Source organism: Rhinolophus sinicus, linkage group LG03 (assembly GCF_036562045.2).
Source record: "Rhinolophus sinicus isolate RSC01 linkage group LG03, ASM3656204v1, whole genome shotgun sequence".
NCBI classification, from domain to species: Eukaryota; Metazoa; Chordata; class Mammalia; order Chiroptera; family Rhinolophidae; genus Rhinolophus; species Rhinolophus sinicus.
The window spans coordinates 51,317,296-51,331,147 of record NC_133753.1 but is presented as its reverse complement, the minus strand read 5'-3'; the positions used below and the strand labels follow the sequence as shown (position 1 = coordinate 51,331,147).

The 13,852-nt window shown below is 41.7% G+C and overlaps 1 long non-coding RNA gene across 1 annotated transcript in view; it reads right to left on the bottom strand.

Annotated features, from left to right (window-relative positions):
- Positions 1–6,487: 6,487 nt before the first annotated feature.
- LOC141570354 (uncharacterized) overlaps positions 6,488–13,852 on the bottom strand; it is a 44,925-nt gene continuing 37,560 nt past the window's right edge. Inside the window, exons 2-3 of the long non-coding RNA XR_012494353.1 lie at positions 9,205–9,311; positions 6,488–6,613 (exon numbers count right to left, since the gene is read on the bottom strand). This is a non-coding gene — a long non-coding RNA (uncharacterized LOC141570354). The remainder of the gene's footprint in view (positions 6,614–9,204; positions 9,312–13,852) is intronic.

Below are 13,852 nucleotides of genomic sequence, written 5' to 3'. Positions count from 1 at the left end.
AAACTTCTGTCCCTCCCTTTAACTACCTAGAAGAACTTGAATTAGGGGCTTTTCCCATAATAAGAGATTTTCAGAGATAATTGACCCACCTATACGGCAGGCAAACTTCTACTTACTAAACATCTGCTCTTCTTATCATTCTGCCAGGACCCTTTGAAGCCCCCAAGGCGCCTTACCTAGTGTCCTATATACCTCAATTCCCCTTTCTATCTGCGAACGTCTTGTGCTTGTGGGGTCTCTGACTCTCTCATGTATGTGCGGTTCTCACACATATGTATGTATTAAATTTGGTGATTTTCTCTTGTTAATCTCTCTCATGTCTATTTGATTATTAGACGACCCAGAAGAACCTTGAAGGGTTAGAGGGAAAGTTTGTTCCTCCCCCACAGTTGAAAAAACGGGGCAACACAGGAAACAGACTGCAGCAGACTTTTGGAAGGTGGGAGAGCAGGTAGATGGAGGAGAGGTAACAGCTCTCCATTGAAAGGCCAAGGATCTTGTGGGTTTCTAAAATCAGAAAGGCCAGGCATGCCAGAGAAAAAGGAAGTAGGGTGTGTCATTGAAAGGTGGAAACGGACAGCCTCCCTCCCCTCACCAGCAGCCTGCAGGGTGTCCCTGGGCCAGGAGACCAGAAGGGTGTTCTCTCTGGGAACAGAAAGGTAGAGGCATCCGTCTTCAAACTCCAGGTACACCAGAGAATAGAAGAAAGTCATCTGGATTGAAAGTAATAGGACTAATTGAAAGTCTGCAAATGGAATCACTGGATCCCAGGCACCTTCCTCTGCCCTGGACACAGACAAAGCCCAGCTCCAGATCCAGGCAGGGAAAAGGAAGTTTCCTCCCCAAAGAAAGGGAGTGGCCTCAGAAGAAAGACCGCCCCCCCCACACACACACGTCACCCTCCCCCTGTCCCAGTACACAAACATAACCCACAGAGCTTCCTATTCATTTATTGATGCCATAATCTTAAATATAAACAGATAATCAAGCATCATCAACCACTGGAAAAAATTTCCCACCCTTCCCCAAAAGCCCCTCTCCCCTGAAAGGGACCAAATTAAGCAAAGGCAGGAAGGGAGGGAGGGAGGGAGGGGAAACTAGATAATAGGTAACAATGTCAGACATACGAAAAAAATTTTCTTGAACTTCTAATTAGTATCCTCAAATATTTTAGAAGATATTACATACTCTTCCTCCCAAAAAGGAACAGAAGTTGATTGAAATGAAACAACTGCAAAACAAAATAATCTTGAAAATTTTACACATAATACCAAAATAAAAACACTGTTATTGAGCCTTAGAATATAAAGAAGAGGGTATCGCTCATAAATTAGAACGAAAAGACAAAGACATGGAAAATATGACAGAAAATATAAAAGTCATAGAGAATCAATTTAGGAAGACCAATAGTCACATAATGGACTTCTCAGAAAACAGAGAATCAAGAAAATAGAGGGAAGAAAACTATCAAAATATGATTTTGTAAACTCCACAGAACTGAATAATAGCTAACATCTACTGGGTGTTTACTATGTGTTTTGTTAGTATTAATTCATTTAATCTTCCCAAAACTCTGAGGTAGCAACTATGATTATCCCCCATTTTACAGGTGAGGAAACTGAAGCACAGAGAGATGAGGTAACTGCCCAATGCCCTGGGGCCAGCAAGGCCAGGAGCAGAATTCAAACCCAGAGCCCAGCTCCAGAGCCCAACCTCTTGAACTCAATGTGTCCTATTCTGGGTTTCCTACGAAATTAACTGAAAGGCACACGTTTACTTGCTAACCCTTCATCAGGAGTACAATCCCAGGAAAGCAGGAATGAGGACAAAGAAAGAGGAAGGCAGGAAATGAGGGAGAACAAACAGAAGAAAGGGTGCTCCCAGGCTGGTCATGGATTCTAACAAATGCAGCTGATTGTTTTTCAGCCTCTTAACCCAGTCAGGAGGAAGGAAGCAAATTGATCTCTTGGCTCCTATTTCCACTGGTCAAACATGGCCATTAGATTTTAAAGCTCTCTCCCCCTGCACTTCTTTGTTACGCCATCTGGCCCTCCCACAGGCCACCAAGGAAGCCAGATCCCATGGCAGCAGCAGCACAGCACAGGTGAGTGGCACAGGCCAGTGACACAGCCATATGTTTGTATGTCTGCCAGCAGGGTCTCACGTCCTACTCGGGGAGCCAGCAGGCGCATGTGGGTGCTGAGTGGACTCCCAGAATCTCATGCATCAGTGGGAACAGGAAATCCCTAGGGCACAAGGCTAAACACAGGTGACATGAAGTATGAGTCAGGGTCCTGTTGAGTCATGCCTGTGAGTGACAGGAAGGATTAGAGCAGCTGCCACTGAGAGCCTGGCCAGCCAAGTAGGTGGTGACAGAGACAGCACTCAGCAATGATTGAAACCTCCCCTCTGTGGCCTTGAAAAATGTTGGTTGGTGCCAGGCGATCTTCTTGGAGGGTTAGCAGTAAATGGCAGGCAGACCATTGGGGAAAAAGTATAATCGGACATGGCACACTTAACTATGCTGAGTCCACAGAACTGAATGTGGATGATGACTATATCGATACAGCAAAAACTTGTACCAAGTCGTTGCCTTGCGCCAGACACTGCTCTAAATGCTACATTTAGTTATTTGTGTTAGTCCTCACACAAATCATGAGGTTTCTCATGATTTTACAGACAAAGATACTAGCACAGAGAGGGTTAGTAAGTAAACCAATGCCGTAGCTGGTAAGTGGGGGAGCCAGGTTTGGAATCTGGGCCATCTGACCCTGGAGTCAGCACATCTCACTCTCAAAAGCCTACAGAATGATCAGCAAACAAATGAAAAAGACCTCCCAAAACATGTGACACTGTGGAAAACCAGAAATAACAAGCTGATTCTACAAACTTCCAGGGACAAATCACAACAGAATGAGAATCAGAATGGTATTAGTCTTTCCAACAGCCAGGAAGAAATGGAGCAAGGACTTTAAAATATTAAAGAAAAGAAATTCTCAACCTACAATTTTACATCCAGTCAAATTGTCAATCAAATATGAAAACAGAATAAAGACATTTTCAGACATGTTTACATTTTTTTTTAACAGATATTTTCATTGCTCCCTTTTCATGCCCTTCCTCAATCTTTCCAAGCCATCAATTTACTTAGACCCCTGCAAGCCCAAGCTGATTAATTGAGCTTCCTTGTCTCTAGACCCATTTGCCAAACCAAACAGGCAAAACTGGACTTTAGTATGTGGGCTTTCTGGTCAGAGTTGGTTGTTCTGTTCCCACCCACCCAACTCCTTTTTTTCTTTTTCTTTTTGGTATGAATAAGAATCACCTAGGAAACTTGGTGAAAAAAAACCCAGAGGCCCAGATCCTGCCATACTTCAACAAATCTAGGTCTTTGTATTCTTCTTTTTTCCCTTCATCTCAAAGAGAAAGCTTTCAATTTTCACCATTATAAATAATGATTTCTCTAGTCCCCTTCTCTTTTTTTTTGCAAATACCTTTTATTAAATTAAATAATTTCTTTCTGCTCCCAGGTTGCTAAATATTTATAATAATTGGAAAACATTTTTTTGCGTCTATTAAGATTATTGCATGATTTCCCTCCATTCATCTAGTAATGATAAACCAAATTTAATTTTCTAGTATTAAAACCTTGCCTTATTGAGATAAACTCAATTTTGTCATGATATAAAATGATATAATTTTTATAATGTTAAATTTAATTAGCTTTTCTTTTTATTTATGTTGGCATTTTAGGTTCAAACTTCTCTCCAAGTACTTTCCTTCATCTCACACATTTTTTATTGCCATCCTCCAGCCCCACCCCTTGGCAACATCAGCTTGTTCTCTATATCTACGGGACAGACCTGTTTAAATTCAGAAAATTGACTTTCCTTTATTAGAAAATGACTTAAAGGTATGTATCAGCAAGACAAAGAAGTAAACCACGAAAGAGGAAGCTATGGCATCCCACAAACAGTAAATACAACACAGAAAAGCTGCTAAGAGAAGATCCCAGGTTGCTAATTGTGTGGTAGGACTAGAGAGCCACCAATCTACAACAGGGCAGGAAGTGAAGAAGGAGCATCCAGGAAGAGTGACCCAATAGAAAAGGTGATACCATACATGAGATGACAGAGCATCTGAAAAGAAGATGCAATCAGGCAATTGTTAATTCAAGTAATGATAAAAGGCTATGTAAAAAAACACATGTAATCATAGTATTCTAATAGCATCTACAGTGATCAATACTTATATAATCATAATGATGTAAACACTAATTATAGATATAAATAAAAGTATGATAAATTTTGGGGGAGAGTGTGAGGAAGGAGAGGTAAAGATATTAAATCTTCATTTCTTACAATATTTATACATTTAAAAATTGCAATATATGCATATTACTTAAACATGTGTAGGTCACTGCCAGAAAAACCAGCTAAAAATTTGAAGCAGTTCCCTTTGGCAAAAGATTAGCAGCTGGTGTACTGTTTGTACTATAAGCTTTCTTAGTACTATTTGATTTCTTAATTATGTGTGTAATTAGAATTTTTTTAGAAAGCATAAAATTTATTTTTAAGAGAGGCATGCCCATGAGAACAATTTATGTAATTAAAAACGCAGACTCTGACTATCCCGGTGGCTCAGGCAGTTAGAGCTCCATGCTCCTAACTCTGAAGGCTGCCGGTTCGATTCCCACATGGACCAGTGGGCTCTCAACCACAAGGTTGCCGGTTCAACTCCTTGAGTCCCGCAAGGGATGGTGGGCTGTGCCCCCTGCAACTAGCAATGGCAACTGAACCTGGACCTGAGCTGCACCCTCCACAACTAAGACTGAAAGGACAACAACTAGACTTGGAAAAAAAAAAAAACACAGACTCAGGGATCCCCCAAGTTCTTGTCACAATTCTGCTTCTGGGCTCTTGACCAACTCTTCATGAATTCCTATCCTTTGACATCTCACCTGCGTTCCCTATTTGCACCCCATCTTTGGTTTTGACTAACTGGCAACCTCTGGCTCCCCATTCTGACAGCCACTGTGCTCTCAATGTCCCAGTTCACTTTCTGTCATTGACTTTGATATCTCAAACTTTGTCTTTCTCCTTGCTCTTTCCCTCACTTTATGACACAAGTGGCTCAGAAGTATGGCTTTCATTAAACAATTATAGAAAATATAATCGCTTGTAACTTTGTGACTCTGACCGAATCACCTCATTTCTCATAGTTTCCTTATCTGTAAAGTGAGAGGCTGAGTCTAAATGACCTTTAATCTCCTTCCATCTCTAACATTCTGTGATTTGTAATCTTCCTGATTGGAAGGCTGAGCTGGCAGAGGTGTATAAAAATAATCACAAAAGAAGTGATGTCATCTGTGCTACGATTAAGGAAAATAATTCCCTGAGAGTGAAATTGGGTTCCATTCACTTTAAAAAGAAATTTGAAATTCTACAGGAAATCTGAAAAAATCAATGGTCCGGATCTGAATCAAGCTAAAAGAAAGCTTAAATGGAGAGCAGAGAGTTCCAAAGTCATTGAACTAGTCAGTCTTGATCAAGCTTCTTTTATGAACCCTTTTATGAGAGAGATATTCAAATTCAGATACAATAATGACTCAGGTGACCTCTTAACACAAAGGAGGGAGTATGAGTTTAAATCCCCTAACCTTTTAGGAACTATATAGAGTAGCTGGAAACAGACAAAGACAGAGACTCCCATTAAGAGAGATGGGCCTGAATGACAAAGGAATAAAATAAGAGGCCAACAATGCACAGATTTCTTTGGTTAGGAGAAGGGGATTTTACTGTTATAGGTAAAGGACTTTTTTTTTCTCCCAAGGTATATTGCATCAAACTGTGTGAGCTAATCCATTTGCCACGTAGGTCTTAGAATTGAAAGAGAAATTACGGTGTGCATTTTAATTACTAACAGGCAAGACGTAAATGGCAGATTTAACAAACTTTCTAGAGTTATAGAGAAAATCTCATCAGATATATGAGATCCCAGAGCCCTTGTGTCATTAAGTGGATTAGACTTGATGGAACCTTGCAGTTCTGTCCCAGGGAGGTAGACTGGGATCCAGGGAGGTCAATCCTTTGAATTATTAAAAATCTGTAAATCTTTCACAAATAGAAGAAATTAAGCAAATATGGTGTACTCATATCTTGAAGTAATGTACACACACACACACACACACACACACACACACACACATTCTGAGAAGCAGAAGGTAAACAGAATACCAAAAGAAATGAACCTTGAAAATCCTAGAGGAGAATGAGAAATCACTAAGGATTCTCAGGCCTCTGCTAAAACCGAATTGATTTTTTTAAGATAGGTAACTCCATCCTACTAATGGACTTTTTCTTGTGTTATGGCGTTGATTCCTAAACAGGCACACTTGGAGACAAAATAATAAAGGCATTTCTTGGTGATGAAAAGTTTTCAACCATACACAAGGGTGCCAAAAAAAATGTATACACATTTTAAGAAAGGAAAAAACTGTATTAAAATTGTAATACTTGGGGTGACCGGTTAGTTCAGTTGGTTAGAGAGTAGTGCTGGTGGCACTAAGGTTGTCGGTTCAATCCCCACATGGGCCACTGTGAGCTGCGTCCTCCTTAAAAAAAAAAAAAAAAAAAAAAAAGGTAAATAATAAATAAAACTGTAATACTCAATATATACCAATTACAAAAGATGAATACAAGTCACGTTTGACTTCTGCAATTACAAGAGGTGCTCAAAGTGGTTACCGTCAGTGTAATTTTAATGTAGTTTTTTTTTCCTTTCTTAAAATGTGTACACATTTTTCTGGTACCCTCTGTATCTACTCAACACACATTTATTGAACTAATAGGGAATATTTACTGAGACTTCCCAATGTGCCAGGTGTGTCACTCAATGCCTTGCATATTTGGAACCATTTTATGACAACATTGTGAAGTATGAACTATTAGTGGCCACATTTTATAGGTGAAGATACTGGCATGGAGAGGTTAGGAAACACGCCCAAATTTCATAGTTGAGTCCATGTTCTGAACTGTGGTGCTGCCGGTTTGTCCATCAGTAGTGGTGGGAGAGGTCACCCCATCCCTGTCTAGAATTAGACATGATAATCTCAGGGGGTTTAGAAACATTCATGGGAAGTAGGCAGGCATTTAAGGTCATGTAAGAATAAAAACTACTTGGTGTTAGACATGATTCTCAAAATATTTAAATACCTATCAAACATGGGCACTGATCAGTAAACAAGTGCCAGCCACATTACCAGTAGGTCATCCCAGGGGCACCAGTGGCATATCAACTCATTCTCGCCCATCTAGGAAAGACAGCCTGTCACTGTGTGACAAAACAGTTGCTATATTACATGCCTATTGAAGAGGATTCACCTCTCTGGCTTCCAGTGGAGGTTTGAGGTTCAGTGGGTGACTTGGGTCCCTCAGTGGGAAATTGCTGCTGGATGCTTGTCAGAGAACCCCAATGAAAAGGACCCTGTTCAAAGACTATTATAGACTTGCCGACAGATTTTCCAAACTAAATAATATTATAAGAGAAGCAGAATCAAGAGGCTCCTTCATCTCCCTGGACCTAAAGGACTTTATGCCTGGTAAAGAGGTTATCAATGTCTATCTGAAGTTGGTCTGGGTGTGTGTCTGATACGTGTGAGTGTGGTGGGGGAGGAGGACTTGAGTCAAAGAAGTTCCCCCATAAACTCAAAAGTGTCTTTGAAATCTCATATGTTATCTCTAAAAACCATGCTTATTTTTAATTCTTCCCCATAACAGATTAGTCCTTGATTTAATACAAAAATTCCCTCCTGACATATTCAGTCAATCTGACACTCCTGAAAGGGCCCCATGATTATCTAAAAGCTTCATGAACCCCAGCTCAGACCCACGTCTGGTACCCCATGCATGTTCCTCATCTGAGAAGCAGGGCTTGTGACGAGAGCCCTGTATGGAGAGTGCGGCTGTGTCCCACACACCCACAGCACTTGGTAAGCTGCGGGTGCTCTAGACAAGCCAATGAACAAAATGAATGACTGGATGAATGACTGAACAACAAGCAAAGAGGTGGTGACTCCTTGTGCAATGCTAGTTTCCAGGAGGCCTCTCCATGTCTGTTCTGATCTATCTTGACTGCAGAATGTGAGCAGTTTTCACTGACACCCAGACACCACCCAAACACATGTACTTTTAGAACAGAACCCAGAGATACTGAATGATGACTCTAGCAGGAATGATTAATCACCTGGGAAAACAGAACCTGAACCCGAGAGACAAAGCAGCTGACAAGAGGGGAATTGTATATGGAAAACATGGGTGTGAAGCATCCCCACCATCTGTGACAAGAGAATAAATCATGTTGCCAACAGCAATTTGCAGGTAAGGGAAGGTCAAGGAGAAGAGAACGGGAGAGCCAGGAAACACAGAAGGATCTCTCAGGTAGGAAGGGGACACCACACTGTCTGGGCCAGGACCCTCCCAACCCAGAGAAAGAGATACGCCAGTTACCCTCAATGTAGCTCTGGCGACCCAGCTCAAAACCAAATGATAAGAGGGCAAGAACAGAGTTCTCCTCTCTCAGAGTGCTGGACGGTTGCCTGGCAAAGAAGTATTAGAGAATGGGAAGTGTGGCCATTCAAATTCAAGTATATGGCAGCTAAATAATTACATGCCATTTTTAACCCCAGTAGGGCATATCTGCATGTTTGTGTGCTTCAAACATGCAGGATGTAGTTTTGTGCATTGTGTGTACTTTCAAAGTTAAATAAGAAACAATCAATAAAATTATGACAAGGATTTGTAATCTGCCTTGATTCCTGGGCTAGAGTTTGATGTATGTGAATTTTAGAGTCTAAATACCTGGGTCAATTGATACAAAATGTCCAGAACAACAAGTCCATCCACAGAGACGAGCAGATTAGAGGTTGCCCAGGACTGGGAGGGAAAGTTGGGGGAAACGGAAGGTGACTGCCAATAGGTACGGGTTTTCTTTATGGGGTGATGAAAATTTTCTAAAATGAACTATGGCAATGGTTGCACAACTCTGAACATACTGAAAATCACTGTATTGTGCACGTTGAGTGGGTCAGTTGTATGTGGTTTGTATCTCAATAAAGCTATGAAAACAAAACAAGAAAATCCTGGGTTGGTGTCCAACTCTGCAACTTACTAGTTATATGCCCTTGAGAAAGTTACTTGCCTTTACCTCCCAGTTTCCTCATCCCAAATGGGGATATGACAGCAGCACCAAATCTCAAAGGTGACGTGAATTCTCGATGAGATCACTTCTACGAGAGGTCCCAGCACGATGTCCTGTACATGGTAGATGCAATAGATGTCAGCTACCTGTCCATTTGCCCCTATATCAAACAATTCAATTCAGATGAAAAGTTAGGTTTGGAGTTAGATTGATGCTTCCCCATAGAGGGTCCTCAGACCTCCTGAGCATCTAGAAAGTAGTGAGTGGGCTTCCTCTGGCTATTTTCTGCTGGGAAGCCTACGTGAAGTTGCACAGTTAGCGGTGATCATGCTGTCCCAGGTGGCCGGAAACATCAAGTTTCTTTGCTTTGGGCTGAAATTAGATGAACTCAGCCTGCTATTTGCCAATCGAAAGTTCAGTTTGGCCTTTATGTAAGTCTTTGGTTAATTATCTGATTATTACTGTATAAATGCTGTCCATCTGGGACACAAAAATCTTTCAAAGCACAGGGCCCGTGAAGGGAATGATTGAAGGAGTCTGGGTGGTGAAAGGGCTGAGAACCACTGAACCAGTGCTCTAAGCTCCTTCAGTTCGGATGTTTGGGTTGAGTCGTGGAGGATGGGTGTTTGCTAGAGACAGGCAAGAAAGGCATTTGTGTCACTGTGTTGTGCTAGATGGCAAGATGAGTGACAGCTTGAAGCCTGAGAAGCCTGGAGTGTGTGAGGATGAGAAGAAAGTCCTCCCGCTCCCCTCAGGCTCCTTCTCGACTGCTGAGACCTAATTCTGACTGCAGGAACCAGGGGCACTTTGAAAGCCACTCCAAGGCAATCCAGCTCGTATTTCTGTCACTAAAGTATACATTTGGTGACACAGCTGAGGTCAAAAACATTATCTTAGTCACTGTTTTTCCAGAACAAACAGATTCTTGATGTGGCCTGTTTTGCTTCCTAAATGAACTCTTACAAAGCACTTTGAGTCTCCAGGGACACCTGCCAGGTTCAGTAGCAGTTAGTTGCTAGAAGGAAGACCCATCTGGAGACTTTGGTTACGTGTCAGCTGGCAGAGAAAGGTTTCTGCCTACAGAAGTTCAAAGTAAGAAAAGGGCTGACAGCTATCTTCCAAGAGGCTTCCCAATATGGCAGGTATTCACTTAATGACTTCACCATGTTCCATGGACTGACGTTTGGTCTTAAAGTAGATACAAAGAGAGCAACGGACCACAGTCACGTGACTCATGCATAACACCATTCTCCTCCTACAGCTAGATCTGGAAGGGAAGCCCACCAGCTCTGGAAATGTGTTTTGTGGTCCTGAATCAGGACAGAGAGGAGTTAGGCTGGAGAAAGGTGGCAATTGTCAAGACTGCATGAGGCAGCCTTCCCTACTGTGGGTTCTGACTTAGGTGGGGAACCCTTAAAAGAGGATGGTTAACACTCCAGCACTACCGCCAACCAAGAGAGAGCTCAGATAGACATTTCCCACCTTTGTTTCAGGGCCTCTCCTTTTTCTTAGTTTTCATGGTGACTATGCCCTTGTGACTCATTGACATTATCTGTCTTTAAATGCATTAAAATATTCAATCTAGTTGGTCAAATCTTAGAGGCTTGGGAGCCAAGCTGTCTCTGTCAGATTTTTCCCATAGCTACTGAGATATTGTTGGACCCTCAAAGGACAATTGATCTCCCCACGCTTTGAGGAGGTCTCACTGCCGCCTCTGAGTATTAATAATAACAGATTAATATTTACTGAATACCTACAATGTGCCAGACATGATGCCAAGTACTTGGCATATACTAACTCATTTAATCCTCATCAAAACCTCATGAAGAGGGTTCTGTTATTACCCCCTTTTACAAATGGGAAACCCGAGGCACCGAGAGGTTAAGTTGTTTGCCAAAGAGCGTGTAGCTCATAACTGGAGCAGGCAGTATTTGAACCCAGGCAGTCCAGCTCTGAAGGCAATACCCTAACCTGATGTGTCACAAATACAAGTAACAGTCACTATTTAAAAGGTCTTCCACGAAGAAAAAGAATTAACTGAATTCCAGAAATAACCAATAGAGCTTGCTGGAGATTTTAGTCTGTTGAGTGTTGAATCTTGTCTTTATGAACAAGTAGAATATGCAGGGCCTGACCTGGAAAGGGGAAGGAGGTAGAGCTAAGCCCCTGATCATGGGAGTGACCTCCCCTCCTGTCTGGTTTGGATTCCCTGCTGTTGCAGTCTCTCTTCTGACTTGCTGTATTATTCATTCTGAAGACTTAGATTGAGCAGTTTCGATACAACAGATACGAGGAAATCAAAGAAAGACAAACAGTTGCTACTGTGTCCTATGAGGACTTCCCAAATGTGGGAAGAGATTCCCATGTGCTTCCACATATATTATCTAGTTAATCCTCAGATTCACCCCATAAAATGAGCAGGGTGGGCGTTTGATATTCCCATTTTATTACTGGGAATACCGAGGCTCTGAGTAGCTAACTGACCTGCCCTATATCTCCAGTAATCACCCCCGTGAGATTTCCAAATAAGCTCTATTTCTGTTATGTCTTCTTGCCTCCATCTACATAAAGTAACTTATGTGGCTGATATGTTAGGAGCCTGTCACTACTCATCAATGAATTGAGAGAAATAACGAGATGGAGAGTTTTTTCATTCAACTAAATGTCTTCAATTTAAAGAACTATCCTCTATTCTGCAATTATGTCCTTCCTACTTTTAGATATTAAAATGCCCCTTTATAAATATACATTGCAGGTTTTTTTTTCTTTTTAATACACTTACATGGCAAAATAAAATAATGGTAATTTTGTTGTTTCTCAAACTTTTTGCTCTTCTTTGAACTATTGCCCTAAAAATGCACATGATCCCTGAAAGAGACAGAAAATCCATCCCGTCATCCAGGGACATAGATGAGCCTCTCGCCATTTGCTGTACCTAAGGTGTCTGAGACCATGGCCTTGGCTGTGAGGACAGGGATGCTTCGAGGAGACTTGAGTTGAGAAAAACAAACAGCAGTAGTGATATGCTGCAATCCTGTTACTCTGATTTACACAAGACACATTACTTTCCATAGCCATGGCAACTAGCCAAAGATGGGAAGGGTGATTAATTCCACAAGCACATTCGTTATTCACATGCTACCAAATATTGACTCTGACCCAGCCCCTTCCTCCCAGCCATCTGCCCTGGTGTGTCAAATCAAAATACATCCACAAACAAAAAGTGGCAGGCAGATGACACCCCAGGGATGCTGCAGCCATGTGCACAGTTCCCAGTGCTTGGCTGAGTTCTGAGTGGCTACCCCATTTCTCCATCACCCTTTTCCCACAGTGATGAGAGTGCATCCACACACACCCATACACACGTGTGAGCACACATGCACACACAGTATGATTATGTGAAGGGGGAATGGTTGGAGGTAGCTGGGGTGGAAAAGACTTAAAAGACCCTAGGAAGTAATGATAATGGTGGGTCATTAATAAATGATCTTACTATGTGCCAGGCATATAAATACCCCACTAACGTTTAATCCTCATCACAACTCTGAGATATAGGAACTATTATTATTCCTATTTTATAGATGAAAAACTAAAACTCATTTATGTTAATAAACTTGTCTAAAGCTAAACATCTAGTATTTTATGGTTTGTATTCAAACTTAGTGCTTTTAATCCCCACAGAAGCCAACTCACCTTTGCTGCCACTTGGGTGTCTTTTTCAATCTCTCTGTGCCCTCATTTCTGCATCTTGATAGTGAGACAATTATGGCACCCAGTTTACAGGGTTATCGTGAAAAATCAATGAGATAATATATGTAAAATACTTGCAATAGTCCCAGCACATAATAAGTGCGCAATACCTCTTGGCTATTATTGATATTGTTATTTTTGTTACACAATATTGCCTTCCTGAGTTGGATGAAGGGAGTGTGGAGGACACAGATTTTACAAGCAAAGAGGATATATTCGGGTGTGTAAACATTCTTGGGGATCTAGTGCCAAGAGAACTACATTTCTACCCCCAAGCAGAAGATAACTCATTTTCTCTATACCTGCCCCCTCTAGGTTGTACTTTCTTTGCCCTGTACATTTCGGAGCATCTTGCTATCCTCTCACTTCCTTCTGTCTGTCTCCTGACAGCTCTCCAGAGAGGCCACTGACCCTACCTTCCATAGCCGTCTCTCCCTGAGTTAAAAGCTGATAGACTTTCGGTAAGCGGTGGTTAGAATGAACTGCCACATCGGCGGCTTGGTGGTGGTGTGTGCCACATCCAGAGAAACTCCCAACAAGACATAGAGGGAGGTAAGCTCATTACTTCAGCTTGCTCATTTTTAAAGTATTTTCCCGCATTTCCCCCCTCCACTGCTTTCCACCAAACTATGGGAAAACACAACAATTAATTGACTGTAACATCCCTAACAGCTGCTACCCAGCTCCGCGCAGAGTTAGTGGTGCACACTAATAACTTTAAATTTAGTCTTAAATTTTGTGACTTGAAAAAATATAACCAACAACCCCTGTACATGTGAGTTATTTTAGGGAGTTTTCTCTTCCAGCATCTGAAACAGATGACTAAAGTCCCAGTCACCAGCTTGAGTGTGTCACAAATATGTTTCTTTCCCACACGACCTTCTTCTGCTACTGACTGCATTTT